This window comes from Monodelphis domestica, chromosome 2 (assembly GCF_027887165.1).
Source record: "Monodelphis domestica isolate mMonDom1 chromosome 2, mMonDom1.pri, whole genome shotgun sequence".
Taxonomy (NCBI): Eukaryota; Metazoa; Chordata; class Mammalia; order Didelphimorphia; family Didelphidae; genus Monodelphis; species Monodelphis domestica.
In genome coordinates this window covers 277,806,037-277,829,234 of record NC_077228.1, presented here as the reverse complement: position 1 = coordinate 277,829,234, position 23,198 = coordinate 277,806,037, and the positions used below count along the sequence as shown (strand labels likewise).

At 35.4% G+C, this 23,198-nt stretch overlaps 1 long non-coding RNA gene across 1 annotated transcript in view; it reads left to right on the top strand.

Annotated features, from left to right (window-relative positions):
- The first annotated feature begins 1,087 nt into the window (after positions 1–1,087).
- LOC107651428 (uncharacterized) overlaps positions 1,088–23,198 on the top strand; it is a 43,207-nt gene continuing 21,096 nt past the window's right edge. The window contains exons 1-2 of the long non-coding RNA XR_001628254.2: positions 1,088–2,640; positions 3,348–23,198. The exon at positions 3,348–23,198 is cut by the window's right edge and continues 21,096 nt beyond it. This is a non-coding gene — a long non-coding RNA (uncharacterized LOC107651428). The remainder of the gene's footprint in view (positions 2,641–3,347) is intronic.

The following is a 23,198-nucleotide window of genomic DNA, read 5'->3' as shown; positions in this document are numbered from 1 at the left end:
TGTTCTTTGGGACCATCATTATTTTTTAATGGTCATTGAACATATTGTTCTTTTGTTTCTATTTCTTTCACTCTGCATCAGTTCATATAAATCTTTCCAAGTTCCTCTGAATTCCTTGTATTTTTCACTTTCTAATGGGCAACAATTTTCTGTGGCATTTTAAAATATGCTTTAAATATGTTTATGTTTTATGTCTATGGCACAATTCTCCTCTCTGCCAACTTTTTTCCCCAATATACTAATTCATATTCCTATTTGCTTATTTTCCAAATCCTGCCCCTGACACTACCTGTGTAACATTGGGTAAGTCACAACCTTCATTTTCTTCATGAATCAAATTAGGAGGGTAACTAAATATCTTAGGTCCCTTCAAGCTCTACATATATGATCCTTGGATCCTAGAATGTGACTATAGTTGTTTTATTTCAATAAAGAATAGATACCATAGAAATGTGACTATAGTGGTTTTATTTCTATAAAAGGATCAGAATTTTAGCTGATAGACTCTTTCATTGAAAAAATAATAATTTGTGGAATATAGACATTTTTCTACATCTTTCCTAGTCATAAATATTTAATATTCCTCTAGTCATTCAGACCTAATTATTTTCTTTCTATACATGTTTTTTTTTTTCTGCCAGTATGCATTGTAATTTTCTTAACAAAGTTCTCCTTTGTTCCTTGGCAGGTTAATGGCCAGATATCTGATATATTTTATCATTATTTTAAACATTACTTCAAGAAAGGAGAATATATTTGTCCACTCCAACAAAATGTGCCCCAAAACTTGTTATTAAGTTGGAAACCTGTCCAATAGACCATTCTAACTAATATGTCACTGACCAGTAGCTTAGCTGCTATTCACTCTCCTCAGGTATTTTCTTGTCAAAGGGGAATCTACCTTAAGCCAAAGGAATGAATGGCTAAAATGTAATATCAGATACTGCCAGGCTCTAGAGATAGAGATTTTAGGGAAGGGGATCCTGTCTGAACCCCTCAAATCCTAATATTTTACTAAAATTCTCTGCAGAGCAAGAGCTCTATAAGTGCCAATTCATGCCAATCCTCAAGGTTTGTCTTACCCAGGGATTCAGTAACCCCAACAAAAGAAAGTATTCATTAAGATTGTGAGATGAATCACCCGCCTTATGTCCAATGCAGAGGGAATAAAAACTTCCCATAAATGACTTGGGTCATTTAGAAAGTGGCCTTTTAAAGTGAAAGGCCATGAGCTGAGACTGATACCAAAGGTGTATGGTCTCTCAGGGACACCACAGTGCTGAGCATAAGACCAATCAGAAATAAGTGCTTGGTAAATTAAAGTTGAAATTCCCAAAGAGAGCTTTAAATTTTTTTTCCACCCAGGATTTGTCAGTGATTTAATTGCATTGCTTTATGTTAGTCTGGAGGATAAATAGGCTTTAACATCCCAACTAAGTGTTGTACCTCAGCCCTCAGACTGGTACTATCAAGAATGAGATGGTGCCATTTATTTGGCAATGCTTTGTCAACCTCAGGGATAGACTGAACACTGAGATATCACAAATCCTGACTCAGACTCCTTCTGATTTGTTTATAAATAAATTGTTTATCTTTTATTTAATAAACATGTATAAACAAAATTATTGTGATTCCTAACAATTAATCAGAATATATCCTCTCTGACTGAAAATGGCCCCATCTTCAGGAATGGGCTCTGCCCGCCAGATTCAAACTCCAACTGTCATTCTCCCCCCAGAGCCTGTCACACGCCTCCAACCCCCACATAATGGAGCCAAGACTGAACAGTCTATGTCCTGCAAAGGGCCAAATCCCCAATCCAAATCCTAAATCAAGCCTAAATCCTTCACAATGTTACATGTGAAAGGGCAACCAAACACTATGCTAGTGGGTTTAATAGCTTGACATTGGTCTATAAAGAAATTTCTTGTTCAGGCATCTGAAAAGGAACCTGATTAAACTAGATGTTTTGAGGTCCTTCCAACTCTCAAATTTTGAGATTCTGTCTGATGTTGAGTTGTGGAGGGTTTTGGCCGTAAATCAAATTTAGCCAAGGGTAAAATGTTACCCGTTTCTTGAGAATTTAAGCCTGAGATGTGGCAGCCTTACAATGGACAGACTGAACACTGAGATATCACAAATCCTGATTCAGGTTTTGTGCGTTCATAACGAAAAGAAAAGACTGATAGGCTCGCAGAACTGAATAATGGTGATGAATCCATGGAGATCCCCCTCCTTAGCAAGTGGGGACACAAAACTCTTTATTCATCTCCTTGCTCATTCTTTTAGGCTATGATTTCTGACAGCCTTCCGTGGAGCCAACTTTGCTTCTTCAGAGATCTTCCCTCCCTTGTACCCAGCTCCTATTTAACTGCTGGCGTTTGATTTGTTAGCCCCACCAAGTTAGTTGCTTCAGTTAAATGCCCTGTTAGTACTAATGATTCAAGAAGCACTCTCTCTGTTTGAAACTGTCCCATTCCTCAGGGATAGGTTATCCCCGCCTGATTCTAACTCCAACTGTCATTCACAGAATCACAGAGCTACAGAATTTTAGAGCTAGAGGGACTTTAGGCAGTCATCGAGTACAGCCAGACAGGAGCTCTTCTCTGGACATGGGATGATAAGGGAGCTGGCTCTAAGGTCAGAGGATATGGGTGTGAATCCTGCCTCTTACAGTACCTGTGTAACCTGGGGCAAGTGACTTAACCTCCCTCTGGGTCTCCATCTCTTCAGTTGTAAAATGTGAATCTGTAGACCATAAGGCCTATGAGACCTTTTCAATTCTAATTCTATGATCCTATACCCAAACAGTTTTTCCTTTGATGGGGAATCCATGACCTTATGCCAGGCCTTTCTACTTTTGGATAGCTTTAATTTTTAGGAGTTTTTTTTTTTTCCTGATATCAAGCCTAAATTTAATTATTTGTAATTTGCACTCATTGCTCCTAGTTCTTTCCTGTGGAGCCAAAGAGAACAAGTCTAATACACTCTTTCATATGCCAGTCCTTCAAAAACAGGAAGCCCTCTCAGCTCTTTTATTGTCCATGTTAACCATGCCCAGATTCTCAACTAATGTTTATATGGCATGAACTTCAAAACCCTTCACCACTCTGGTTGTTTTCCTTCAGATACTTTCCAAGTTATCAATGTCTTCCCTAAACTGTGACCTCCTCAGAACTGATCAAAATACTCCAGATATGGTCTAACTAGGACAGAATACAATAGCTTTAATTATAGAAAGTCTACTTCTTTTAATGTAGCCCAAGATAACATTAATCACATCTCACTGATTGTTCATATTGAACTTGATTGCTACTAAAAACCACAAATCTTTTTTCCTCCCACAGACTCTATCACCAGCCCATATATTCCTCATACAAAGGACTCTAAGCTCAATAATCCAAGAACTTCAAAGCACCAGGTCACCAAACTGAACTCTAATGACTCATAAAACAGCTTTGCCATTTCAAACAGCCATTTTTTTTAAAGCTAATGCCCACATTTCCTGTTATCTCATAAATCGGGTATGACTAAAATGTGACCAGATTGATATCCACAAATCAGTAAAAGACATGATCTGTGAGAAAGTAGAGACTCATTCACCTGTTGACTTACATACAGCACAATGCCTCAGACAACCTAAGGAGGCATTAAAATGAACTAGCAATTGTGTTGTACCCTAGAAATTTTTTTAAACTGTTTTTATTACAGCTTGGAAGCTGGCTCTTAGCCCAAGGGGCAAGATAAGCCATAGGCATAAGCATAGTTTTCCCTTTTTCTTTCTCTTCCACTCTGAATCATTTTGGGAAAGAATGTATAAGTAAGATCTAGTGTTAAGAAAGAGTTAAAATATTTCTGTCTCTTGTTAGGACAGACCATCTCTACATGGAAGTGAAATTCAAAATGGTAGTGTGATATGATGCAAACAGTACTAACTGTCAGAATCCCTGGGTTGTTGTTTCTATTTCAACTGTTAACCATTCACCTCATTGTGTGAGTTTATGTAGGGATACTGGTTTATACCTGACTCATGCATACAGTTTTGTGATTCCATTGGTTTTGGGAACTCATACTAGAGAAACATCCTTTACCCTACGTAGAGATTCAACTCCTCTCAACATGGAGAGGTCCATTTTTTAACCCAAGGATTCAGAACTGATATATATTAGAAGAGAAACTTGAACCCAGCTCTTCCTGACTCAGAAGCCAGGTCTTCATCCACTATACTGCTTGCCTTTTAAACCATCTATTAAGGACCTAAATTTAGCACAATACTCTGAAAAAATTATTTACTGCCCACCCTTCCCTAGGAATTTTACAGTTACTTTTTGTTACCTCAGTTTTCCAGTGATATCAAGGCTTTGGAGTAAGAGAAACTATTCTTAAAAGAATGCTTAGTAACCCATGCTCTTAGGAAACATAATACTTCATGATGTATTGGAAAAATCATAAGGAGACTAATGTTCTGCTCTCTGTTTTGCTAGTCATGTGACTATAGGAAAGAAAACCATGGTCCCATTTTTCTTATCTATAAAATAATGTTGGGATAAAATTAACTTTAAGATTCCTATCACCTATATAATTCTAATATTGGTGATTTTTTAATCTCAAATTCAAATCTTGATTTTATAGACTTACTTGGAGTAGAAGGGGAAGGACTAAGACAAAGAATGAGGGTAGATTAAAAGGAATCAGTGATCAAAGAACAAGCAGATTTTTGAGGAGGAGAAATGAAAAGGGGTTTTAAAAAAGAGAAAGATAAATAAAAAAGAATAAAACAAAGGGGATATATAGTTAGTTAGCCATCATAACTGTGGGTGTGAATGGAATAAACTCAGTCCTAAAATAGAAGAAGATATCAGAATGAATTAGAAACCAGAATCTAATAATATATACTGTAGGAGACACACTTGAAGCTGAGACACAGGGAGTTCAAATAAGGAACTAGAGCAGAATTTACCATGCTTCAGCTGAAGTAAAAAAGGCAAGGATAGCACTCATGATCTCAAAGAAAAAGAAAACCTAATTAAAAGATATTAGTAAATTACATTTTGTTAAAAGATGTCATGAACAATGAAATAATATCAATACTGAATATATTTGCTTCAAATAGCATGGTATTCAAATTCTGAAGAAAAAATTTAATGGCTTATTGAGGAAATACTCAGTAAAACCATACAAGTAGGGAACTTCAATTTACTCTTCTCCAATTTAAGCAAATCTAACTATAAAAAGAATACAAAAGTTACAAAGATTAATAAATTTAAGAAAAGTTAGATAAAATAGACTGGAAAATACTGAATGGAAATAGAAAGGAATATATCTTTTCTTAGTTGTCTTTGGCACTTTCAAAAATCTGTCATGTGTTAGATCATAAAAATCTCACAAATTCAGAAAAACAGAAATATTAAATGTAGTTTTTTCAGACCATAACACACAAAAAAAATACATTAAATAAAGGGCATTTGAAGTCTAGATTAAAAATTAATTGAAAACTAAATAATCTAATTCTAAAGAATGAGTGGGTAAAAAGAAACTATAGAAATAAAATTTTCACTAAAGATAATGGTGACAATGAGACAAAATAACAAAATTTGTACAATGCAGCTAAATCACTACTTAATGGGAAAAAAATATTTTGAAATGCTTACATCAATAAAATAGAGAAAGAGCTGATCTGTTGATTGAGCATGCACCTAAATAAACTAGAAAAAGGACAGATTAAAAAACCCCAACTAAACCCCAAAATAGAAATCCTTAAAAATAGAAAGATGAATAAAGTTAAAAGTAAAACCAATCTTGAATTAATAAATAAAACTAAGAGTTGGTCTTATGGAAAAAGTGAATAAAACAGATAAGCCATTGGCTAATTTAATGATAAGGAAAAATAAAAAGTTTCAAAAATGAAAAAAGTAAATGTATAACCAATGAAGATGAAATGAAAGCAATAATAATTACAAACTATTTTGCCCAATTCCCCTCTTGGATCACTGCCTTGTGATGGTAGAGGGGCTTGAGTAGTCCAATGAAACTAGGGGCAAGACAAATAGGTCATAGTGCAGAGTTCTGACAAAAGGTGATACACTGGAAAAGAATATGACAAACCACTCCAGTAACTTTACCAGGAAAATCACAAGAAGAGTATTAAAATGCGAAAAGATATGATATTAGAAGATGAGCCCCTTAGGTCAGAGGTCCGCATATGCTTTGGTCTATGGGGTCATGAAGAGTCAGACATGACTAAATGACTGAACACAGAACATTTTTGCCCAATTACAAGCAAATAAAACTGACCACCTAAAATAAATGGATGAAAATTTACAAAAATATTTATTGTTCAAATTAACAGAAAAGAAAAGAGAATATTTAAATAACTCCATCTTGGGGGAAAAATTGAAGAAGCTATCAATGAGCATCCTAAGAAAAAAATCCCAGGACCAGATGAATTACAAGACAATTCGACCAAACATTTAAAGAATGATAAATTCCAATATTGTGTTAAGTATTTGTAAAAACAAATAAAAAAATAATTTTATCAAATTCCTTCTCTGATACAAATACAGTTTTGATACGTAAACCAGGGATAGTAAAAACAGAGAAAGGAAACTATAGATGAATTTCCCTAAAGAATATTAATGCAAATACTGTTAATAAAATACAAGCAAAGAGATTAGAGCAATATTTCACAAAGATCATACAATATGACCAGGTAGGGGATACACCAGGAATGAGGGCTGGTTTAATATTAGGACAACCACAAAGATAATTAGCCCTATTAATGATAAAAGTAACAAAAATCATATGATTATACCAATCAATAGAGAAAAAGTTTTGAAAAATGCAAAACCTCTTCCGATTTAAAACACTAGACAGCATAGGAATCAATATAGTTTTTTAAAATGAGAAATACTATCTAAAAACCAGAACAAGCATTATCTATAATAGGAATAAACTAGAAACCTTCTCATTTAGATCAGCAGTAAAGCAAGAATGTCCATTATCACCATTGTTATTAGGAATTGAAGGAAGAATACAAAAAGACAATGAGGAAACAAAACTATCATTTTTTGCAAGTGATATGATGGTATACTTGGAGAAACCTAGAGTAAATAACAAATGACATAAAACAAACCATTAACATTTCTAGAATTACCAAAAAAATTCAGCAGGAAAAAGTAGAGAAATTCCACTTAAAAGAACTATAGATGGTATAAAATAACTGGGGGTCTACTTACCAAGACAATGCCAGTAACTCTATGAACACAATCACAAAACATTTTTCAGGGACAGCTGGTGGGTTCAGTGGATAGAAAGCCAGGTCTAGAGATAGGAAGTCCTGGGTTCAAATTTGACCTCAGACACATCCTAGCTGTGTGACCCTGGGCAGGGCATTTAAGTCCCACTGCATAGCCTTTACCATTCTTTTGCCTTGTAACCAATACTTAGTACTGATTCTAAGAAGATAAGGACTTTTATTTAAAAAATGAAGACCCCACACAAATATAAATCTAAACAATCAGAGAAATATTTATTGCACATGAATAGGATGAGCCATTATAATAAAAATGAAAATACTACCTTAATTGGTCAGTGTCATACCAATCAAACTGCCAACAAATTATTTTCTAGAGCTAGAAAAAAATAACAGAATTCAACTGAAGGAACAAAAAAAGGAAAGGAATATTAAAAAGAATCTATAGGTGGGGTGGGGGAGGGGAGGAAGAGGGAGAGGGGGGTAAAGGAAAATAACCAGAAGTACCAGACTCAAAATATACTACAAAGCCGTAATCGTCAAAGCAATTTGATACTGGGTGAGAAATAGAGTGATTGAACAATAGAATACATTAGTCTCACAATATATGGAAAGAGTAAATTACCACATTAACCTAGTGTTTAATAGATCCAAAGATTTCAACTTTTGGAGCAAGAATTCACTATTTGACAGAAAGTGCTGGTAAAACTGGAAAGTAATCTGCCAGAAACAAGGCATAGACCCAACCCTCATACATATACCAAGATAACCTGAAAATGGGTATATGATTTAGTCAAATAGCGGTATCATTAGCAAATTAGAAGAACAAAGAAAAATTACATGTCAAGTCTATGGATGGATAAGGGAAGAGTTCATGACTAAACAAGAAAATAGAGATCATGAGAGGTAAAATGTATGATTTTGATTACATTAAATTAGGTTTTGCACAAAAACAAAGCCAAAACTAAAGGGAAAGCAGAAAACTGGGTGGGCGGATGGACTTTCACAATTAGTTTCTTTGATAAAATGCCATATTTCTCAAAAAATAAGGAACTGATTTTCCCCAGGATCACAAAGACATTACATGTTAGGGGTAAGACTTAAACCCAGGTCTTTCTGATTTCAAAATAAGCTGTCCACTGTGTCATAATAGTTTTCATAGTGACAACAAACAAAACTAAAAAATGGTTATTTTAAAAGATTAATAAAAGTCTTCAAATCCTCTAAAATAGGAAATTTATAGTACTACAGTGAACAGGATAAAATCACAACAAATAAAGAAATAAAAAAGAATTATCATAACATTCTTCCCAGTTGTATTCTAGCAAAACCATAACTTTAAAGTAAATGGAAAATTACTACCAAAATATAAAATAACCATAATAAGAGAACATGAGAGATCTTAATACAATCTAAGAATATGATTTTTTAATGTTATTTAGTCAATTTAGAACATTATTCCTTGTTTACAAGAATCATATTCTTTCCCTCCCTCCCCTCTCCCCTTCCTTCCTGTAGCTGGCTCACAATTCCACAACTCCACAATTCCACAATTACATGTGTCCTTGATCAGAACCTATTTCCATGTTGTTGATGTTTGCACTAGGGTGATCACTTAGTCTACATCCCCAATCATATCCCCTTGACTCATATGATCAAGCAGTTGTTTTTCTTCTGTGTTTCTACTCCCACAGTTTTTCCTCTGAATGTGAATAGTGTTCTTTCTCATAGATCCCTCCAAGTTGTTCAGAATCACTGCATTGCTACTAATGGAGATATCCATTACCTTTGATTGTACCACAGTGTGTCAGTCTCTGTGTACAATGTCCTCCTGGTTCTGCTCCTTTCACTCTGCTTCAATTTCTGGAGGTCTTTCCAGTTCACATGGAATTCCTCCAGTTTATTTTTTCTTTGAGCACAATAGTACTCCATCACCAACATATACCACAATTTGTTCAGCCATTCCCCAATTGAAGGGCAGCTCCTCATTTTAAGAATATGAATTTTTAAATGTTATAAAGATATTATTAAAGAAAAAAATCCTGGCCTAATCAGATTTATCGGTAAAATTATCAAATGTTCAAAGGGTAATAAATATCTATGTTATGAATTATTCTCAAAAATTCAGAAAGAAAATAGTCTATTAAACTCTTTTTATATGACAAATATTCCTAAAACAGAGAAGGAAAAAATCAAAGAAAGATAATTATCTATCAATATCATGTGGAGGCCCGAAGGAAAAGGCCTTGTATCTCTTTCTTATTAACATGAATAATTTCATCTTAAAACTAGTCCCAGGTTCAGGCAAAGTAAAATTTTCCTATTCCCTATTCCTGTTATCTCCTTGAGAAAAAGAAGTTGCCTTATTCTATTTGCAAAGCTAAGGAGAAATAAAACAAGTTTTTTCCCTCAAGTATAAAAAGTCAATTATATGCTCAGTTTGATAGAATTCTTCCTTCTAATTCCTTGCAATGACTTTATGTCCCTAAAATAAAACATTGGATAATCATTGTTCATGCATGGACCCTGGCAGTCTAAAAGAGAATGACACTACCAAAACTAATTTTGTTTTAGTGAGATATCAATCAAACTACATACTAAGTGGTTACCTTAAAGATTTATTCAAGGTAACAAACAAAATTCATTTGGAAGAACAAATAGTCTAAAACAGTGATGGTGAACCTATGGCACAGGTGTCAAAAATGACTGCTCCCCTCCCCCTCTCCCTCCAGGCCTGAGGACATTTTTCATACACCCTGCCCCTCAGCCCAGCAGTCCAATGAGAGCACTTTCTCACTCCTCTGGGTGGGGCAAGGGGTGGGTCATGCCTGGCACTCTTGGGGGAGGGGTACATCACAAGGTCTCTGGGGGATGGGTGGGCACAGCATTCAGTCTAAGGGATGGAGTGGTAGTAGGGGCCAACATTCTATCTCTAAAAGGTTCACCTTCACTGGTCTAGAATCTCAAGGGAAATGTTAAATATCAAAAAAGTGAAAGACAACTAGTAATCTGAAATTATAAGGTAACAATCAACAAAACTATTTGCTATTGGTTAAAATTAGAAAAGTGAATCAGTGGAACATGATAGGCAAGGAAAAGAATCAATTAAAAATAATAGCCTAGTGTTTTGTAAATCTTAAAATATAAATGACTGGAAGAAGAAATTCTTGATCACAAGCCACAAGTAGATACTGACCTGAAATATAAATGGTGTTATAAAAAATTGGAGGAAAATGGATGGTGGTATAAGATAAAGCAAATAATTTCAGTTACTTCAAATTGAGAAGTTTTTTGCACAAACAGAATTAATACAACTAGAAAAAGAGGAGAAATTGTTGAATGAGAAAAAATATTTTCAATTAATTTCTCTGACAAGATTGATAGGATTATATGGAGAATTAATAACAAAAAAATTAAAAAATTCTCCATTAGATAAATGGTCAAAAATATGAGCAAACCCTTCTCAAAAGAATTATAAACTATTAACAATGATATGAAATTCTGTTCCAAACCATGAATAATAAGAGAAATACCCATTAAAATAACTGTGAGGTTTTACCTCATACCCAGCAAATTGGCAAAGATTACAGAAGTTGACAACAGGTAATGTTGGATTGGCTACAGGAAGACAGAAACACTAATACACTCTCGGTAGAGATGTGATTAGTCCAATTGCTGTAAAGCAAATTGGAATTATGCTATTGAAAGAAGTGACTGAAATATTAACCCTTTGACCCTGAGGTCCCACTGCTTGTCATATACCCCAAGGAGGTCAAAGAAAGAAAGAAAGGTCTCACATATACCAAATATTAATTGAAGCACTTCATAGTCACCAAGAAATAGATTCTTGTGATCACAGGACTTAAAGCAGAAAGGTCTTCAAGAAGCTCCCTAGTCCAACTCCTTCACCTTACAAATAAAGAAACTGAGGCCAGAGAGATTAGGAGACTTGCCCAAGGTCACACAGGTAGTTAAGTGGCATTGCTGAAATTTGAATCAAGGTCCTCCAACTCCAAATCTTCATTTTTCTTTCCGCTGCATACCATCACCTTCCATCTCAAGTTTAGCTTGGGAATAGCTAAACAAATGTGACAAAAATGTTACTACGTTATAAGAAATACGAAGAATTCAAGGAGGAAATGGTGATGATTAATTTATAACAATTGATACAGTGTGAAATAAATAGAACCTATATATATACACATAAATATATATATACATATATACACACACAATGACTACAATGATGAAAGTAGAGAGAAAAATAAAGGAAACTGCTGTGTGATTATAATCTCCAAACTTGGCTCTAGAGGAGATTTGAGAAAATGCACCTCCATTCATTGCCAAGGTGGAAAACTACATGTGCGGAATTTTGCATATACTATCAGATACTGTCAATTGGTAGGATAGGGGAGAGAGTTGGCTTACTGCATTTTTTTTCTTGTGTAGTTTTTGCTATAAAGGAAGACTTCTTGGGTAGGAGAAAGAAGAGATATATTCAAAAACATACAAAAACCAAAAGCATCAATAAATGAGGATTTTTTTTAAATATCAAAAAGAAAGAGGGAGAGAAAAATGAGGATAAAGTAAAATGGCAAATAGATGATGTGGCCCCAAATGGAAAAAAACAATGATCCAGGAACAGGTAAAAATTGAAGTACAGGTTTCACACTATTCTTACCACATCTCACCATCATCAATGCTGGTTCTATGGAGACTTTTCTAGATCATCAGCAAGAGAAAAGCTAGAGATATTTGGTTATAGGAATACCAAGTCAAGCTTAAAAGCAAAGGACAGAGAAGGAGTGTACCTTCTTCTCTATTCTGGATACTTAATATCTTTGACACCACTTCTTGGACACAAGTACCATTGAGATGCTGCTGTACCGACCTAGATTTGCTTTGTCTCCACTTTGACATTTGAATCATTACCTGCAATTTTTATTCTTTGGAAAGTGTGGTGTTCCACAATTCTCAGCCATATAGCATCTAAAGTAACATTGCAATATCACAGAAATAACTCCTGATCTTTATCACCAAACTTGACATCCCTCAATGCCAGACTTGAATCATAAAATCCTAGAATTTTTAAGGTTAGGAGACCCAGGGGCTATCTAGTCCAACCCATACCCAAAAAAGAATCCCCATCATAACATATTTAACAACTCAGTCTCTGCTTTAAGAATACCAAAGATGAAACCTTATTTCTTAGGAAGCATTTTTAGACAACTATACTTGTTAGGAATCCTTTTTCTTGGCAATAAACCTAAACTTGCCTCTTGGCAAATTCCATTGCTATTAATTCTGCCCACTGGGGCTATAGTAGTCCTGGAATTAATTTAGGTCTAGTAGCAAATGATAGCAATTGATAAGTAACTTTGCTCCAAGATGATTGACCTGGGATATTGCCTTTTCGTGGGTTCTTTTGTTCCTCTTGTGGAGAATAAATCTCAGGAGATTTGTTTGCTCCTCAGGGGCTCTTTGTACCTTACAGAAAGAAACTCTGGCTCAATGGGGGCACCTCTACCTGAGATTACTACACATCTCTTTATAGACAGCAGAAGACATGGGGTCTGCCTCTAAAACATTATGGTTTTATAGTCTAGAAAGGACAAGGTTCACCCAGTGTGGCTGGGTAGCCTGATATGGGTATCCAGTTGTGAAGGAAAAGTAGAGAAGGCAAAGGAACCATGTCCTAGCCAGAAACTTGGGAATCGGTATAGGTAACATGTAGGTCAAAGCACCCACAAGCCCATGGTATTACTTGAGCTATTTTTACTATTTCTAACTTGGAACCAATGAGGTCCATTCACTTTATTATCTTGTTGCATGCTTAGCCCACAATTGTCCTCTAACCCAGAAGTAATGGTCTCAAGGATGTGGGGATGAAAGAGAAACCCAGGACTAGCATCTGCCATCATGAAACTGGAATCCAAGGGTTGAGAGGAGCCACACTATTGAGGTTTATTTTTTCATTCTATGTAGAGATGCCAATTCCCAAAATATCACTGCTCTTTAGGGCAATGGTTACCCTGATAGCTCAGTCTGTGAGGGACAGAGATCAGAGATAGACTGCAGGTAGACCAGTAATTGAATTAAACACAACACAGCTGGTAAGAGCTGATGAAGAATTTTTCCTCTCATGTGAAGGACTCCAAGGTACAGAGAGGAGCTCCTCTCTGGATGACCTTTGGGAGCTCCTCAGACTAATGAAATAAATCTCTAGCTCCCCAGAAGCCAAATCTCCACAAAGGGACTTTGTAGCACACTATTACAGATAACAGAAAAAAGGGGAGTCACATTCATAGGGTATTTTTGGGCTTCTTAAGAAAAGCAAACATTCGATTATATATTTTAAAACCCCATATGCCTTATTGAATCAAAACAGATTTTAGCCTTGGCCTGAAACCAGGGCCAAACAGAACAAGTCTAAGCCCTTTTCCATATGATAACCCTTCAGGTACTTAAACACAGCCATCATGTCCCCTCCATAGCCCCTTATCCAAACTATATGTCCTCAGTTACTTCAACTGGTACTTATATGACTAGACTCAATGTGCTTCATCTCCCTAGTTGTCATCTTCTGGATGCTCTCCAGCTTATCAAAGTTAGATATTTCAGATATGTTTGACCAGGGCAGAATAGAGAGGTACCATTACCTCTTTATTCCTAAAAGCTAGGACTTTCAATGCAGAATAATAAGGCTGCTTTATCTTCCATTGGCTACCACATCATTCTATGAACTCCTATTAAACTCATATTAAAACCCTCAGAACATTTCCAGACAAACTGTTGTCTCGTTGTACTTCCTTGACTCTGCACTGTGAAGTTGATTTTTAAAATCTGAATATGTGAATTTATGTTTTCCCCACTGAATTTGATAGTACCATATTTAATCCAGGATGCCCTACATTCCTGTCCCTTCCTCTGGGTCATCTGCAAATTTTGCTCCAAATTATTGATAAAAATGTTAAACACAAGGCCAAGAACAGATCCATGGGAAACTCCACTAGAGACTCCCTTCCAAGGTGACATCAAACCATTAATGACTATTCTTTGATTCAGACTTATTCATCCAATTCTGAATTCATCTCATTGTAATAGTATCTAGTCCATATTTCTTCACCTCTCCCCAAGATTAGTATGAGACATTAGTGAATGCTTTTCTGAAGTCTGGATAAACCATATTGACAGTATTTTCCTGATTTGAGTTTTGGTAATCCTGTCAAAAAAAGAAATGAGGTTAGCCTGATATGCTCTATTCTTGATGAGGCCAAATGGACTGTTTTTCTATGGTCATCACTTCTTTTTCTAAAGGTTCACTATCTCTTCAATGATCTGGTCTAAAGAATTCTTCCAAAGAATTAAATTCAAGCTCATCCTGTTGGAACCTATGGACTCTTTTCGGACATTTGTCTTTCTCTTTTGCTCCTCCTCTCAAAGATCTTTTAAGTATCAATGACTGTTGCTTAGGAATCACATCCACAAATTCTTTCAGTTAAAGGAAGTAATTCTTCTGATCTGCATGACTTGAAATGGGGAACCACTAGGTTCTCTCTTATTATCTCCTTACTTATCTTGGGCATCAATTCGCTCTTGGGAATGTTCTGTCATTTTCAATGAAACGCCATTTTCCTTGTCAGAGAAACCAGAAGCAATATAAGAATTAGTTCTGCTTTCTCTCTCTTGTAAGTTCTCCTCCTTCCATTCACCCCAAATAAGTGTGATTTCCTTCCTTGGTCCTCTACTTTGCCTCCCCACTCCACTATAACTTAAAATCCAACTTTTTGTTGTTGTTGTTGCCCTGGGCTTTTCTGGATTGCTTTTTTTGAGCTTTATCACTCCTGATGTTATTTTTTTAAAAGACTGGGCCAGATATATTCTCTGTCACCTATCTTCGTTTTCCTTTTCTATGCATATATTTTAGAAATTTTAAATTTAGTTGTTGATTTCCCTATGGGTCCCCCAGGGAAATGTATCAGAAAATTCCCATTTATCCTTTATTGGAACTGTTTCCCTTTGTACCTTTAGAATTGCATCTTGAGAGTTTCCTATCCCTTCTTGACTGATTTCCCTTCTCATCTTAGCCCATGGGCTCTTACATAGTCTTCCTCACATTTCTCTGAAATTTACTTTTCATAAATCTGGGGTTCATGTCAGACCAGGTCCAGTTTTCCTCTCCTCTGTCAAAAATTTTGGGAGAAAATGGTCATATACTTCCCCATTGCACCCATCATTTCCACCAAAGAAACCAGTTCATCCCTATTAAGAATTGGATTCAATAAAAAAAAATTTCCCTTGTTGGTTCTTCCACCATTTGAAGAGTTAAAATTATCATTAAGGCAAGTCAAGAAGTCATAATCTAGCCATAAGTTTCATTCTACAGAACCTCAGTGATTCCTATGAGGTAATATTTCACTCCTTGTATCATGGCTTCTGGTTCCTCTTGCTTATATTCTAAACTTTAGGCATTTGTATATACATATTTAATAATTGTAATGGCAATAATATTTATATAGTGCTTTAAGTTTTACAAAGTACCTTAAAAATATTTTATCCTTACAACAATACTGGGAATTAGATGCTATTACTATCAACCTCATTTTTCAAATGAGGAAAGTGGAAAAGACAAAAGACAGACAAGTAACTTGTCCAGAGCCACTCAGATGAATTTGAACTCACATCTTCCTGACTATAGCCCCAACAGTCTATTTACTATGACACCTATGTTCCATTTGAGGTTGTCCGGTTGGTTTTACCACTGGTTCCTTTCTTGGATTTTTTTTCCTTTAAACTTCTGGCTGTCCTTATTCCTTCACTATATCTATTCTCTATGGCAGGGTTGTCAAACTTAACAAAACTCCAGAGTGCTGCCTGAACTAGATTGAAATGCAATTGGGAAATGTTTAAGGAAATAAATAAAAATACAACATAGGTAATGTTAATTTGTGAGTTTCTAAGTCAATATTTAGCCTGCAGATGTCTGTTTCTATTTGAGTTTGACCTTATAGTTCTCTAATATCTTAGTGCTTAAATATAAACAGTTTTCATCCTCTTTGAATCTTTTTTCTTTGAAAGCCCTTTTGTTTAGCACAGTATTTGGATCATAGTATATCTATAACATGGTTTTTTAAAATAGCTAATAAGGAAATACATTTTGAATAATTTCAGATATATAATCAATATCATATTGCTTGCCTTCTCCAGGGAAAGTTGATATTTTAATGAATGTTTTAAAATGTAATTGGGAACTATTTAATTAAACAACCATGAATAAACATATGTGATAAAAATTAAAGCTTGTTGATTTGCTCATTTTTGAGAATAATAAATAAAATCATTGAGAGTTGTAAGTCACCCTCGATGTCCTCTAGATCAACTCCTTAGCAATAGAGAAACAAACAAAATATTACACTGTTAGTAAAATGAATTAGGGCAGATTTTTTCAAATGGAAAATGTCAATCTATAACAAAAGCTAAAAAAATTGATCATATCCTTGACTCAGTGATCCCACTACTAAAATTGTGTCCAAGGGATGCTTTTTTAAAAGTGGGGAGGGAAATCTATCAGATAGCCACTATGATCTTATGCACTAAAAGATTCATTTGCACTTCAATTAAGAGGAAATTCCTGGGAAAGTGGCAAACTCTCTCTGGTTGTAAACTGGCAAAGATAATAAAAGATGCAAATAATCAATGCTGGAAAACATGTATTAATGCTCTAATGATTGAGAATAGATTAGATTTAAACCAAGAATGCAAGATTTGCTCCGGATTATGAAAATTATAAACATTTTAGACCATACAAGTAAAAAAAATAACAAAAATTACATTTTATCAATAGATTTTAAAAAGTTTGGAAAAAACACAACCACCTTGCATGTTAAAAATATTATAAAAGCATAGGAATAGACCATCCCTTTTTTATGGTAAATTTTATCTATGTAAAACAAGGAGATACCATTTTATCTGTAATGGAAAAACACTAAAAGCCTTTCAAATAAAATCATAAATCAAGTATATTCATTGCCACTAGTATTTTGAGATATATTTCTTGAGATCCTAACTATGACAATAAGACAAAGAGAATTTGAAAAAATAACTGTAGGCAAAGATGGAACAAAACTGTTGCTTTTTGCAATTTCAGTTTACTTAGAAAGTCCTAAAAATGAATAACTTCAGTAAATCAACAGAATGTAAAATAAACTCAAAAAATGATCAGCCTTGTTCTACCATAAAAAATGACCTGAGAAAAACCAGGACTTATATGAACTAATGTGGAGTGAAATAAGTAGACCCCAAGGAAATAATTTATACAATGACTACAATATTGTCTAGAAAAACATCTTTGAAAGACTTAAGAATTATAATCAACATAATGAGCCACCATGATTATAAGAGAATGATGATGAATTCTTTTATTCACCTGGGCAGAAAAGTGGGAGGTCCATGCATGGTCTGACTCCAAGGAGCATGCAATGAACTAATCAAAGGATGGGAAGATGGGTCTCATCCTACCATCCCCAAAATAGCCAGTTGTGGACTTTATACTCATACACTCACCTCTACATTTCAGATTATAACCTCTCACCTGTTTTAACTAATAGTAGCCTCCTAATTGGTAAACCTGACCCATCTCTCCTCATTCTAATCCATCCTCCCCAGTCAGTTGCCAAAGTGATTTTTCTAAAGCACCACTTAACTCCAATGACTCTCTATTGATTATGGGATCAAATATTATAACTTTATCTCATCCTTTTGAATTTTTATGTTTCTATTTATTTTGTGCAAGTACACTGGTATATATATATGCTTTATTAGTTATGCAAGCTCAATTTTTTCTGATATAGGAATTTGATCAAAAAAGTTTATAGACTAGAAAGAGACCTATCACAAGCATAACTAATGAATGAATTTATTTTGCTTGATTATACTTATTTGTTTTGGAATGCTTTGTAGAGTAGAGAGATTTATAGAAGAGATGGACAGTGATGTTAAAAAAAAGAACATTAAGAAAAGAACATACATGACGCATTTAAAATATAAACAGCAGTGAATAGAAGAAAATTCAGAAACAGAAGCAAAAAGTAGGGTAGTTCTGGAATAACTGTAATTGTATACTTTTAAAAAAACAAGCTGCACAAAACAAAGATTCAGAGTTCCACACCCAATTCTCTGTTTTGTTCTTCTTTACATACAGAAATGTTTTTTATATTTGTCAACTTAGCAATAGAGAATTTTTTAAACCATATTCCAAATGAAGATACAAATTGTCCCAATCGCTCTGGGAAACAATTTTGAAGTAACAAAAGTGATTAAGTGTTTTTATCTTTTAACTCCATTATACCCATTGGCAGTTGTGTCTATAGATTACAAATGAAGAAAGATTTGAGACAGGGTGATCAAATAGAAGGCTATTGTAATGGGGGTGGGGGGGACTGGGCATTTCTCTCCCCACAATAGATCAAAGATAAGGAGAAGTACAATAAGTAGCAAAATATTTATATCACCACTTTATGCACTAGAAACTAGAAATGAAATGGATGTACATTGACTGAGGAATAGCGTGTGCTGTATTTCTTTGTTACAAGAGATTATATGAGCGTGGTGATGTCAGGAAATAATGACACTTTTTAAACTATAATATTTGCTTTATAAATGAAGTGAATGAAATAGAATGGGACAAATCACTCTTAGTGGATTTTGTTTTAATGTAGCAATGTGAGGAGAGGGAGAACTTTGGATGGGACTTTATGCCCAACCCCTCAAAACACTACACTGAAATAGTTCCAATTCTCTGTAGTGCTATGGCCCTGTAACTATTCTTTAGCAATGAGACATTCATTCTGACAAAAAACAATTTGGGGAATTTAACATGTGTGTTGACTTTTCCTCAAATACCATAACTTCCAGGACCTACTACTACACTCCACCTAAATTACAGAGAATAGTCACATCCTTGACCTCATCATCCCCCACAAATATTTTTCCTCATTGATAAAGAATTGTGAAATTCTTTTATCTGATTATAACCTTCTATCACTCTATCTTTCCCTATGCCTAAGTCTCCTAAAGTTGTTCTCTGTCTTAAGACTCTCATGCCCTCCACCTCGCAGTACTTTCTCAGTTCAGCATCCCTTCTCTGAACATTGTTGTTCAGTTGTTTTGTTGTCCGACTCAGACAGACCCCATTTGGGGTTTTCTTGGCAAAGATACTGGAATGTTTTGCCATTTCCTTCTCCAGATCATTTTACAGAAGAGGGAACTGAGGCAAATAGGGTTAAGCAATTTGTCCAGGACCACACAACTTCGTTAAATTAACAGCGTTAAGTTAACAGTGTAGTTAAGTATCTGAGACTGGATTTGAACTAATAAAGATGAGTCTTCCTGATTCCAAGTCCAATACTCTCTCCACTGTGCCATCTAACTAACTGTTCCTTCTCTTATGATACTTTCTTCCTTTTTCCATCTCAAACCTTAGTGGCACAGTGCAACTTTAAACTAATCTCTATTCTCCAATACCTTGTTTCCTTGTCTTGTTACCAATATACATTTTCAAATTTGGGTTCCTTCCATCATCTATCTCCTACACTTCTCATCTATTGCTTAAAAGTCCCAAAACTCTACTGACTTGATCCACTACAAATTTGTTATCTGAACTCAATTGGCATTCACAACCATAAGGCAAACTTATTTAACCTCCCTCCCTAATTGATTATCCTATTCTCTGTAACAATTCTTCCAAACTTCCTTTTCTCCAAATTTCCATTGAATTTCCCCTCTCCATCTTTTCAATTGAGGACTTTGCCTTATATTCAATTGATAAAAATCAAAGCCATTTGCCAGACTCCCTCTTTTCCTTTCCACCTGACATCATCTGAAGGGGAGGGAGGGAGGGAGAGAGGGAGAGAGAGAGAGAGAGAGAGAGAGAGAGAGAGAGAGAGAGAGAGAGAGAGAGAGATGTCCTTTCTTTCTCAAACTACTTGAAAATGTAATCTTTGTCCAGGGGTTCCACTTACTCTGCTCTCATTCGCTCCTAAATTAATTGTAATTTATTTCCCATCTCATCACTCTAAGAACTGCTCTTTCCAAAACAAAGATCTTTTAATTTCTAGAATAGAAGATCTTTCTCAGTCCTCCTTGCCAACTTATTGGGGATCCTCCCCTGCCTCCTTTCGGAGTTTTCCAAACAGTACTCTCTCTTGGTTCTCTTCATGCCTGTTTAAGTGCCCCTTCTCAGAATCATCATTCAGGTTATACCCACTAATTGTGGGCAACCCAAGGCTCTTCCCTCTTTTTTTTCCTCTATACTCTTTCATTTGGTGACCTCATCATCTCTATGCTAAGGACTCAAAAAGCTATACACCTAATCTAATCCCTGTCCTGAGCTCGAGTCCCACATCAATATATTTTGGACACTTCAAATGGGTTCTTTCAATATCACCTTAAATTCATCATGTGCAAAATAGCACTCATAAACCCAGTAACTATGTGAATATATTTTCAAAACATTCTTCACACAAATAGTCAGAACCAAACAATTGAAAAAATATTCATTTCTCATGGATAGGCTGAGTCAATATGATAAAAATGACAATCTTACTTAAATTAATTTGCCTGTTCAGTGACATACCAATCAAAGTACCCAAAAATTATTTCATAGAACTAGAAAAAATAATAACAAAATTCTTCTGGAAGAAAAAAAGTCAAGAATACCAAGGGAATCAATGAAAAAAAAGTATGAGGGAAGGAGGCCTATCTGTACCAGATTTCAAGTCATACTATAAAGTGGTAATCATAAAAAATAATCTGATACTGGCTAAGAAATAGAGTAATGAGTCGATAGAATAGGTTAGGTAATCACTCTCCACTCACACAGCACCATCCTATTACAGTGACGTCCTATTTGATCTCCCTGGATTAAATCTTTTCTCCATTCCAATCCATTCCCCTCACAACTGACAATGTGTATGGGTGTGTTTTTTAAAATACAGCCCTGACCATGTGTAGTAGGTAAGAATTGACCAATCCAGTCTGGTTATCTTGGGTTCAAGATTGGAATGAAAATGAGACACTCATAGTCCATCGAACAATTAACAAAGGAAGTTTTAAAGAGCCATACTAGAGAAAGAATATTTCCTTAAAATTGAGTTTAAGCTTTCCTATATTGTTGCTTTTTCTCATTGCCCTGCTGTTCTCTTGGACAAAAATCTGAGGGGGCTCTTTTTTCTACTCAAATGACCAGGAACCTACATCAATGGCCTAAGCCTTACCTGTCTGCTTCTATTGTCTCAAACACAATTTCAGTGCCTTTGAAGGAAAACGAAGTAGCCCTTCCCATATGCCAGGAGTCTTTAGCAGATAGTCCTGCTACCACACCCTGTTACTCTAGTAGTTCCCTATTACTTTTAGGATTAAATATAAACTGTTCTATTTTGCATTTAAAATTCATCACAATTTAAATAACTTCCTACTTTTTCTCAGTCTAGCCACCCTTCCTTACAACCCTCCTTCCATTTCCTTACCTGTGCAGTGGCTGCCTCCATGCCTGTCATGTTTTTCCTCTACCTTTTGGAATTTCTATTTTCTTCCAAGAATTAGTTTAAATTGGTTTCTCCTTCCATCTATTGATTCTACCTTCATAGCCTCTCTAATATAGACCCTCTTCTCTTCTCTGACCCACCTCTGAAGCCCAGGTCCTCATCATTTCATGTCTGGGCTATTGTAATTGACTCCTGATGAGTCACTCTGCCTCCTATCTTCCCTGCTCCAGACTGACCACTACTCAGCAATCAAACTGAGCTCCAGAATCTGTTCTCTAATCACTGCCCTGCTTCATTCTTAAGCATTTTTCCATTGTGTGTTCATTTCCTTAGCCTCCCCACTAGTGGGACTTGTTTTATTTTCTGATGATGAGTGTTTCTTTTACTCAATCTGTTATTAACTGGAAGCACTTTATCTTCAGGAGCCACTGTCAAAGGGGCATAATTGGTGTTAGGGGCAATTAGGGAGCAAGGAAGATGTTGGAGGATAGGAAAGTCAAGGGCTAGAGTAGTTACTAGAGTAGGAAATAATTTCAAACTTCTTCTTCAAACTTCAAATTTCTTTGACCTACAGATGATTCTTGTGTCAATTCTTCAAGGAAAACTGGAGGTAGAGGAACTGAGGGAAAGCACTGCATATATAGGAGATGGAGAGTGCAAAGGCAAAAAAAAAATGGTAGATGGAGCCCAGAAAGTTTAAGTAACTAACCCTAGATCACACGGGAAATAAATGGGAGAGTTGGGCAAGTTAAGTACTAGTAAGTTCTTTCCTACAGAATAGCCAAGTAGGATAGCCAGGAAAAGGACCTGGGTCCTTCGTACAGTGTGATATATCAAGACAGTTTCAAGGATTAGAAGTCAGAGGAGCTATCTTCAAATGCCAGTTCTGTATATACTACCCAATCTACTTTACCTCCTTAACCTCACTTTCCAAAACTGTAAAAATATGAAGTTGGATTATGGTCCTAAGGGCCCATCTAGAACTAAGTATAAAATATTAAAATGTATTGGATTTTTTTTCACCAGCAATCCAAGAGCAGGGAATAGGAGATGCTTCTACCAAAGGAAAACCAGGACTTTTGTGCTGTCCTTTTCAATCTCTCCTGGAAAAACCCCAAGTTCAGGAAAACGATCACAAATCTGGCACAGAAGAATGATATAGAGAAAATAGAGGCAATTTACTATGAGCTCCCCCTTTTTCCCCTTCTCTTCATAGTTCAAAAACATTCTCTATTTTTTCTTATTTTATTCTTGTCTCTGATGAAATGACCCTTCTCAAAAACAACTAACCCTTTCCAATCACTCAGGATCACAAATTTCATGTCATTCTCTAATTCTGAGTCTTCCTCACCTCCAATATCTACAAATTGTTATATCTTTTCAACAACTTTTCTCAAATCCAT